The following is a 9,785-nucleotide window of genomic DNA, read 5'->3' as shown; positions in this document are numbered from 1 at the left end:
CTCTTTATTGTGTAATTGTGTGTTTTAGTGTTCAGTCTTTGTTCCCCTTACGTGTGTTTAGCGAGGAGTCGAGGACACAGTATTCCTCGACCACATCTTCCTCAGTGTGCAACAAACAGGAAGTGATGCATTTAACTACTCATAGCTGTGGTTAATCACGATCAAGAGAAACAGCAAATTAACAATGCACAGACATTAGAAAAATAGAAATATGTAGAAAAATACAACAATATGTAGAAAAATATAACAAATATTCAAAAAGACCCAGACATCTCAAATATCATAGGTAAATACAAAGGTAAATAGAACAATTAAAAAAGTGCGGTCAGCCATTATAATAGAAGGAGACAACTCTTAAAAATAAAACTTTTTTATTCCATTTCAGTGTAGAATTAATATAAACATTCAAAATGAGTACTGGTCAATCTCAGACTACTTTACTTAATTTATTGCAACTTTCTAAAGTTTATTATCATTGCATTTTTGAAGTATGAGTAACAGCAATGAGTTTTTAGCATAAAATCAGCAATTGTGTGAAATCCAGCCCAATAGCATCTAGACTAATAGCTTGAGCACATTCTTTTGATATTACATTACATTACTTTTGATATCAACAAACACTGTCTAGAGATAATTTAGGTAACAGGAATGAGTTTTTAGAGTAACTGTCCCTCAATTTCAGGAAAAATAAATTACAGATTATGTCTTCCCATGACTTTCAGAAGACCCAAATGATTTCACTTCAAGCAGAACATGTCACTGGTGGAAAGTTCCAAAACTTTCAGAGGGGGGATGTGTTTGGGTAAAACAGCACTGAGTGAAAACCTGGGGATGGGACTAAAATGTGAATTTTAACCGAAATATAATAACGTTTTTATTTAAAAAATGCACACCTGAACCTGGGCTCTACAAACACTGGTGCACAATGCGCATATCATGCCACGTATATGGGACTCGTGGCTCATTATTAATAATAGACTGTGTGTGATTGAGGAGGAACAGAGGAAGAAGTGAGAACTGTCAGATTTTTTTATTTTTTCCTCACAGGCTTTTATTGTTGATGCTTTACAAAAAAAGCTGACATGGGAAGTGCAAGTGATTATTTTGTAACACAGTCAGCACACAACACAAAGTGCAACACATGACTCATCACGTTTGGGCTATAAAAATATTTATTGACTTGCTTGTTTTACCTTTCAGTTTGGTAATGAGAATTGCCAATACTATGTTTTTTCCTGTGACATGTAACACTACAATCGTAAATTCCTTGGAACTGTTACTTCTAAAATATGTATTGTATATGGCACAAATATTGGATAGTCAGTAACTTAAAACTTTATGCAACTCCTTTTTCTGAGTAAAACTATAACACTGACCATATAAGGAAAATAGTAACTTGGTATCTAAGTGCAAAGCTCAAAGTGTCGAGTCTAAATTCATATTTGGAGTGCATGTAACACTATCACAGTATGGAGTCAAGGAACAAAGGTAGTAGTTTTGTGTTTCCTGAGAAATAATGCATGAAAACAAAATTCTGATGCAAGGTCACACCAGCAGTTCAAACTGCTCTGGACAACAGAATGCAAACAGTCTAAAAGGTTGAGAAGCGAACCCAGCTCCCGCTGTAAACCTGTGGAGAATCAGCACCTTTCTTTTCAGAATTCAGCATTGAATGGATAGTCCTTGTGTTTTGTGCTCCACTGCATGATGGGACATACTCTCCAGTTCCTGTTGAATCCTAACTTGGAAATTCTCCTGAATGCGGTGAGGCGTGATGGACTTGGGGATCACGATCACGTTCCTCTGGGTATGGAAGCGTATCAGGACCTGCAGCAGGTGTCTTCTTGTATTTCTCTGCAATGGCCTTTATGTTGGGATCCTCCATAAGTGATGAGTCTTCTGGTTTAGCCCAGGGTCTGTCAGGGGAGCCCGTAGTAGTCGATCAGCTTGTCCTGGGTCAGGTATGGGTGGGACTCCACCTGGTTGTTGGCAGGCTTGTATTTGAGGCCCGGCTTGTTGAGAATGGCTTCAATCTGCTCTTTGTTGAAATTGGAGATGCCGATTGCTTTAACCAAACCAGCATCCACCAGTTCTTCCATACCCTCCCATGTCTCCAGGAAGTGAGTATCATCATTGGTGGTCTCTCCATTGCTGTCCAAAGGAAAGTCCTCCCCACCAGACTTGAAACCCATGGGCCAGTGCACTAGATAGAGGTCTAGGTAGTCCAGTTTAAGATCACTGAGAGTCTTCTCACAGCCTTTTCTGACATGGGACTTTGCATGGAAAGTACACCACAGCTTGCTCACTATGAAAAGATCCTCTTTCTTAACCACACCGTCTTTGATCATGGCCTGAACTCCCTCTCCTACCTCCGTCTCATTGTGGTAGATGTAGTAGGTTACGCTCCATCGATGTGCCTGTAACATGCTGCTATGGCTGATTTCACAGCTTCTAGGACCTTATTGGATTCAGACCTCCATGTCCCCAGTCCAACGATGGGCACTTGTGCACCGGTGTTCAGAGTCACTGTTGTTGCCATTTCTGCAGAGGACGAGCGGAGCCTGAGTGTGGTCGGACAGATAGACAGCCGAGAGGAGACAACAGACCGAGAGCTGTCAGATAAGTTTGTGTTGTAGTTAGGCTACGTCAGGTCGGACGCTACAATATCAATAACAACATGTGTTTACCATAGACGTCGGACGCGAAATAGCCGCGGAGCGAAGCCAGTTTCCTTTCGGTGTCGTTAACCGATTGTGTCAGATGCGCCAGAGCGCTCTGCAGCGAATTGTGTTTATTCATCTTAACAGAGCGCGCGAGGGATTAATACACACATTCACACAGGCTACACACACACAAGCTCCCCACAGACACACAGCTGAGGGGCCGAGGCGCGGCACGGAGAAATACGCATCTGGTGGCGTGCCCCCCAGTGGGTGCTCAACCTGGTCAGTGGGTGCTCGTGACCGGAGCGCCCACGGAATCGGCGCCTATGGTGCTTTGTTTATTAATTAAATGTAATTTATATTATATTATTATGTGTTTTTATACATTTAATATGCTGGGGACAGAAATGGCACTCTCTTTACGTATCCTGCTATCTCTAATTGTAATAAAGGTTACTGGACTTTGTAAAAACTACATTTGCGCTGCAGATCAATAAAGTTTGTTTGAAAAAAGGATTACTGAGTGAGAGGGCACAGATTAGAGTTTTGTTATGTTAGCCTATTTAAAGGAAACAGGGGTGTTTTATAGAATTTGATGGATAGGCAGGAATAGAAGGTAGGGTATTGATGACAGCTGTAGGGAGTGCAGGATGAGGGTGTTTTTTTTCACACTCCAGGACAGAAGGTGGCGGTAATGCACCAAAAGCTGGATGCCAACCGACGTAAAACGAAAAGAAGAAGAAGAAGAAGAAAGTTTTGTTGAAGCCTACAGTATATGAACACATAACACAGTGCTGCCCCCTCAGGCTGACTGGTGTAACTGCAGGATAACTTGACATGACTGTGTGAAGAAGTGTGTAGGTTTTACAGCCAAATCATTTTTTTAGGTAAGAAACTAATATTTTTGGACCAAGTCTATATGTTGATTAATACTGATAACTTTGGAGTTTGAATTATGTATAAGATGAAAGAGCAGGTTCTTAGGTAAAATGTAAGTGATTTAATTGATGTTCGTTTCAAACCACTGTGCTGGTCCAGCTGGTCAGGGGTGGGGATGGTTGTAACACCTTTACCTTTGTAGTTTCATTAAGTGTCAACCATCTTTCCAGGAATTGGTATGCTGTGCTGCATGGGGATGCTCCAGTCGCTTGGAGAAAGGCCTGCACATGTGGCTAAAGTCAAAGGAGCAATTTAAACACCTACAAAGATTTCTACAACAAAAAAATATATATGTGAGGTAATCATATTCAAACAACGCATTTGCTCTTTCACACACTGTCAAATACCACGCCACTGGGAAGTTTAAGTTTTTTTTAATTAACAGAGCAGAACAGGAAAAACTATGCAAGAAGAATCACAGAATCACATGGGTAGCCCTAAGCAGGCCATGTGGAAATCCTTCGGGGTCGACCACAATAAAACACAGGTGACACATCCAGCTACACCAGACAGGCATCTTTTCTTCATGTCTGTTGTCCCACATCTGGTGAAACAGTTAACACATAAGAGACATGTTACATCCTTGTCATCATCACTCCTGAGCTATAAGATCATTGGTCCTCTTCAGCATCAATGTCTATTGGCGCGTTTCCACTACATGGTACCGGCTCGACTCGACTCGGCTCGGCTCGGCTCTGGTACCAGGTACTATTCTAGAGAGCGTTTCCATTACAGGATAGTACCGGCTTTAGAGTAGCCGGTCGTCATAGCGACCGGTGGCGCTTAACAAAATAAAACAAAACTATAAACAGGATTTTCCCCGTGGTTATGCCACATTTTTACCTCAATTAAAAAGCTCCGGAGTAATTTGATAGCTTACTACATGACTTGTGACTTGTTACGAGTGAGAGCGGAGGCTCTCTGCCTTCACCTGGCCTCTCACGGCTGAAAACCAACCTTGCAACATCCGTTACCTGGCCGCAGCCCCCCGGTGTCCCAGCTCTCCTCTCCTCTCTGCTGCACCGCCACACAAACGAGCTCCGTAACTGTGAGCCTTGTTTTTTACAGTTAAGACTACACATCGTAACATCGTAACATCCTATGTGTTATATAAAGTTATCCACCGCTCCGTATTGATTTTTCGCCGGCTTCGTTGTCAACAAACCCACATGGCCAGACGGGGAGGGGAGGGGAGGGGGGACAGCGACAGCGGAAAAGCGACCAGACTTGCATAGTTTGTTCAATTTAAAACATTTATTTATTGAAATGTGGTGATATCTGATGACCCGCGGCCACCGGTGACGACTCTCTGACCAATCAGCAGTCCGCAATGTTTACACGTCACATTTTAGTACCGCTTCAGCTGTTTTGGAACCGCGGCTGAGCAGGTACTAAAAAAATAGTACCGGGTACCAGATTCCAGGTACTTTTACGTAATGGAAACGCAAAAAAGGCCGAGTCGAGTCGAGTCGAGTCGAGCCGGTACCATGTAGTGGAAACGCGGCTTGATTATTTAAATTATTTATTAACTATATATTGCTCTGCCATACATTCTTTATCTATAAAAAATTATATATTTTTACTAGTTATAGCAAAAAGGTGATCACTTTAGTTGTTGTTTATTACGGGAGTCATAGTGGATGCTGCTGTGCTGGGGTGCATTACATTCAACAGTGTTCCTCTCCATTAGAATACTTGAAGGCAAAATATGAGCAACAATTGTTGAGATAATGCAGTCCAACACACAACGATCTCAACAAATAACATAGAGTACAATGATGAACACCTTTCTGATGTTAACAAAAACTGAACGTGTAAGATTTATGAAAGCAGAATTTATGACCTAGCTGGTATACTGCACACTGCATGATGTTGAACAGGTGTATCAAATAATATGACCAACAGCTTATATAATGTTTAGTATGATTACTTGAGAACATGCCATGGCGAGATGTGTATTTTAATCAGTCAGTGGTTTAAAAATACATTATATCACTATATCAATGCTTTGAAAGGGGGTTGTATGTATCGCCCCCAGACCAGTAGCCTATGTTACAAAGCCTTGTCTCACACTGATCACTGCCCTGGTTGCATAAACAGAAAAATTCTTCAGATGATGATCATTTCGTAAAGTTAGACTCCAACAAAACAGGCACTCACTAGGCCAGACCTTATATTCCAACATTCTCTTTTTAAAGTTTAGATTGACTACAGTAACATTATGACACAAGTTTGGTGAGAGAACATACATTTTTATTAAAAACTGAATGAGACTCGCTCGTAACAGTCATGACGTCATGATGTATTGTCAATTCTTCCCTCAACAGCCAGCAGATGTCATTATTTTGACTGTATCGAATGCTTCGAAGCAGTGCATCACTTTCGGGGCAACTGTGTCAAAGTGGTTCAGTGCTTCAGAAAGCTTCGGTTTCACCACCACTACTGATATGAAAATGCCATTCTTTAAACATTTTACCTTGAACAAGTGCTACTCCATTGGAATACATTGAGCGGCGGTTAGCTTCATGGATATGATAAAATTATAAGATATGCCCTCACATCTGAAATCTTCCCTTTATCATTAAAAAGAAATTAGTTATTAAAAGATTACTCTGATGATGTTGTAATCCGGATTAGAACCAAGTAGGCCTACCTCTCTCTCCCGGTCCCTCCAAAAACTAAAGAAACTCATTTTAAGATCTTAAATATTTACCCTTGTAATGATTTTCTTAGAAAAAGGTTTAATGTGGAATGTAATAATTGTAATTTCTGTGACCTAGATATTGAAACTCTTGAACATGTATTTTTTGATTGTCATTGTAGTCTATTAGAACTTTTTGGGGATTTTTTCAAACCTGGACCTCAGAAAAGGATGCTCAAGCACCGATCCTATATTTCAACACTATTAAAATAGGGTTTTTGATGCAGGATAATAAAAAAAAGAGATATGCTATATAACACTTTAATTATTTTGGCGAAATATTTTATCCATAGATGTAGATTTTCAAACAGCACAACACTGTTTTTAATTCTTTTGAATGAGATGTTTATTTTCAAAAAGTCCTTAAAACATATAAAAATGAAACAAGCCTTATGTATTTATGAAAAATGGACTAGCCTACTTAATTCCTGACCAACTCTGACTGTGTATTTTTAATTTTAATTTTAATTTTTTTCATTTGTGGTTATTTTTGTATTATCTGCTTGGTCATGTTGGCCACATGTTGAAAGAAATTTTTTGAATTTTGTGTATTTTGGCTACATATTGACGGATATATTTTGAATTGTGTCTATGTAATGCCGGATTTTGTTAATAAAAATTGAGATTGAAAGAAAAAAAAAAAAGCTTCATGGATATGCTAACTTCCAGCAAAGACGGTTTATAACAAAGTCCTTCTAGGACACTCTCATATTATAACGTCTCTGGTAACACACGGTAACACAGGCCGCTGCTGCCCGGTAGGTGGCGGGAATCACTAACGGTTCATTTATGATCAAATCAGAGTTTTGTTTCTGTTTTGTTTTTTTCAATAATCTTTATTGAAAATGATTTGTACAAACAAATGTACAGAGAACATACGTTTCTCATCTAGACAGAATTCCTTTATTGTCCCATAGAGGAAATTCATTTTCCCTGGTGGACAATGGATGGATGGACATCTAATGTCAGAGAAAAATAATAATCAATATATTATGCATTAAGGATATTAGCAGTAGGTTATCACAGAGTATCTTTGGAATTAACAATATTAGAAAAACATAATAATGACTGTAGCGGTCCCCGGTCAATCATTATGGTTTTTTGCTTTACAAGTATGAGACGTCTGTAGATTTTGTTGGTTTAATAGCGTTCCAGCGTTAACATCCATCCATACCGTAAGAGCTGTTATGAACACAAAATATACACAAATAAATATCTATAGAATCGCACAAATACAACACAATCACAATCACTACAAAGTCAGAAGAGTAAATAAAAGATACCTTGTTGCCATTTTGACGGGGCGCTCAAAAATATTTACATTAATATGCAAAGTACACTCCTTGTTTCCTTTTCGTGTCTCTGCTCCGTTTACCGTTAGCCTACTGTACCTCCGTAGTTATGACAACATCTGAACATTCGAAATTACAAAATAGAATTATGGTGATCAGCCTACTACTAATGATAATAATATTAAACAATTATGAATTATAAATAAAACCATATATGTTTACATGTCTTTTACACTCCCACCAAATTATAAGTGTTTTATACAATATGCAAAACATAAAACACTATTAATTTTTACGAGGAATTACTTAAGAATAAATAGTAAATACATTAACACAACAGATTTGTTTGTTTTGTTATTGCTCACTTAAGAGGCCTCTAATAGTAGAACTAATTTATGAGCTGGACGTTCTACCATGGATACTTTGTTTAAGCTTTCGCCTCTTCTGTTTAGATGTCTATCTCCTAGACATATCTTGACTTTTCTTACAAGTCCATCATCATCTCTCACTGTCTCTGAGACTCGTCCAAGTCTCCAGTCTGATCTTGGAAGCTGTTCCTCTGTATCCATTACAATGTCTCCCACTTGAAGATTCCTCCTGGGTGCATGCCATCTTTGCCTGAGCATGATGTTGTGTAGATATTCCTTTTTCCACCGGCTCCAAAACTGTTCTGCTAAATATTGTACTTGTCTCCATCTTTTTCGTCCGTACAAGTCTTCTCTGATGAACTTGCCTGGGGGAGGGGGTGTAGTGACAGCTTTCATGTTGATTAGATGGTTTGGAGTGAGTGGTTCTAAACTGTTTGGATCGTTCAGGTTATCTGTTGTAAGAGGACGGCTGTTTACAATTGCAGAAGCTTCATATAATAGAGTTCTTAAGGAGGCATCATTGAGTCTTCCAGGTGAGAGAGAGAGTGTGGAGTTTAGCACATTTTTTACAGTTCTGATCTGTCGTTCCCACACTCCACCTGCGTGACTTGCATGAGGCGTATTGAACAGAAAGTCACACTGTTTTTCTGCAAGAAAGGTTGCCAGTCTCTCAACATCCAGTTCTTGTAGAGCTGCTCTCAGTTCATTTTTGGCTCCTACAAAATTAGTGCCTTGATCACATTTAATTTGTCTCACTAAGCCTCGCAGTGCCACAAAACAACGCAGACCGTTAATGAAAGTATCAGTTGACAAATCATCTATCATTTCAACATGGATAGCACGTGAGCTGAAGCATGTGAAGAGCAAGCCATATCTTTTTGTTCTTTCCGACCTTGTTTAGTCAGGAGAGGGCCAAAACAGTCCATTCCGCAGTATGTGAAAGGGGGAGAGGATTCCATCCGTTCTGTTGGGAGATCACTCATTTTTTGCCCTACTGCATGTCCTCTTAGTCTCCGACATGTTACACACTGACGAATGTAGGAAGTAACTGCTTGACTTAAACCTGGGATCCAATAGCCACTGGCCCGGATTTCATTGATGGTGAAGCCTTTGCCCTGGTGTTTAACCTTTTCATGACAGTGTGCAATTATCAGTTGTGTGACATGATGCTGCCTGGGGATGACTGTTGGGTGCTTTTCTGAGCTGGGGAGGGATGAGCAGCGCAGTCTTCCTCCCACCTTGAGCACAGCATCTCTGTCCAAGAAGAGATCAAGGGGATGTAACTTGTTATTCCTTGGTAACAGATTTCCATTTCTTAATGTCTTTATTTCTTCCGTGTATGCTTGTGTTTGTAAGTCTTTGATGATCACAAGTTCTGCATTTTCTCGTTCACTGACTGTAGAGTGAGTGTTTGATTTGTCTTTCAGGAGTCTGCGTTTGAGACGAGCCACAGCACTGACAGCTTTAGACCAGGATGAGAATTTCACGAGGCGGTCATTCAGACAGGTTCCCTTGTGTTTGGCTGAGCAGTCAAATACAACTCGCAGCTTTTCTGGTTTCTTTGGATGATAAATACCATGGTGTGGTATATACCATTTGTTGCCATTAAGTCCATCATCTTTAGCTTCCTCAGCATCACCTCTTTTGATTATGTCATTCATGTACTTAACATAATCTTCCTTGTATCTCTCATCCTTAGACAATCTCCTTTTGAGGTGGTTAAGACGTATCTCTGCAACCTGTCTGTTGTTGGGCATATATGGCCTTTCTTTAAAAGGCAATGGCATTTCATACTGTCCTTGTTCATCCTTTCTTATGCCTT

The 9,785-nt window shown here is 39.8% G+C and overlaps 1 pseudogene across 1 annotated transcript; it reads right to left on the bottom strand.

The window, feature by feature from the left end:
- Positions 1-1,655: 1,655 nt before the first annotated feature.
- LOC310988021 (aldo-keto reductase family 1 member B1-like) lies at positions 1,656-2,594 on the bottom strand (annotated as a pseudogene). The gene has a single exon. The product of its transcript is annotated as an aldo-keto reductase family 1 member B1-like (transcript).
- Positions 2,595-9,785: the final 7,191 nt, after the last annotated feature.

This window comes from Trachurus trachurus, assembly GCF_905171665.1.
Source record: "Trachurus trachurus genome assembly, chromosome: 6".
NCBI lineage: Eukaryota > Metazoa > Chordata > Actinopteri > Carangiformes > Carangidae > Trachurus > Trachurus trachurus.
Note: the sequence above shows the minus strand (reverse complement) of the source record. Positions and strands in the feature narration are given on the sequence as shown.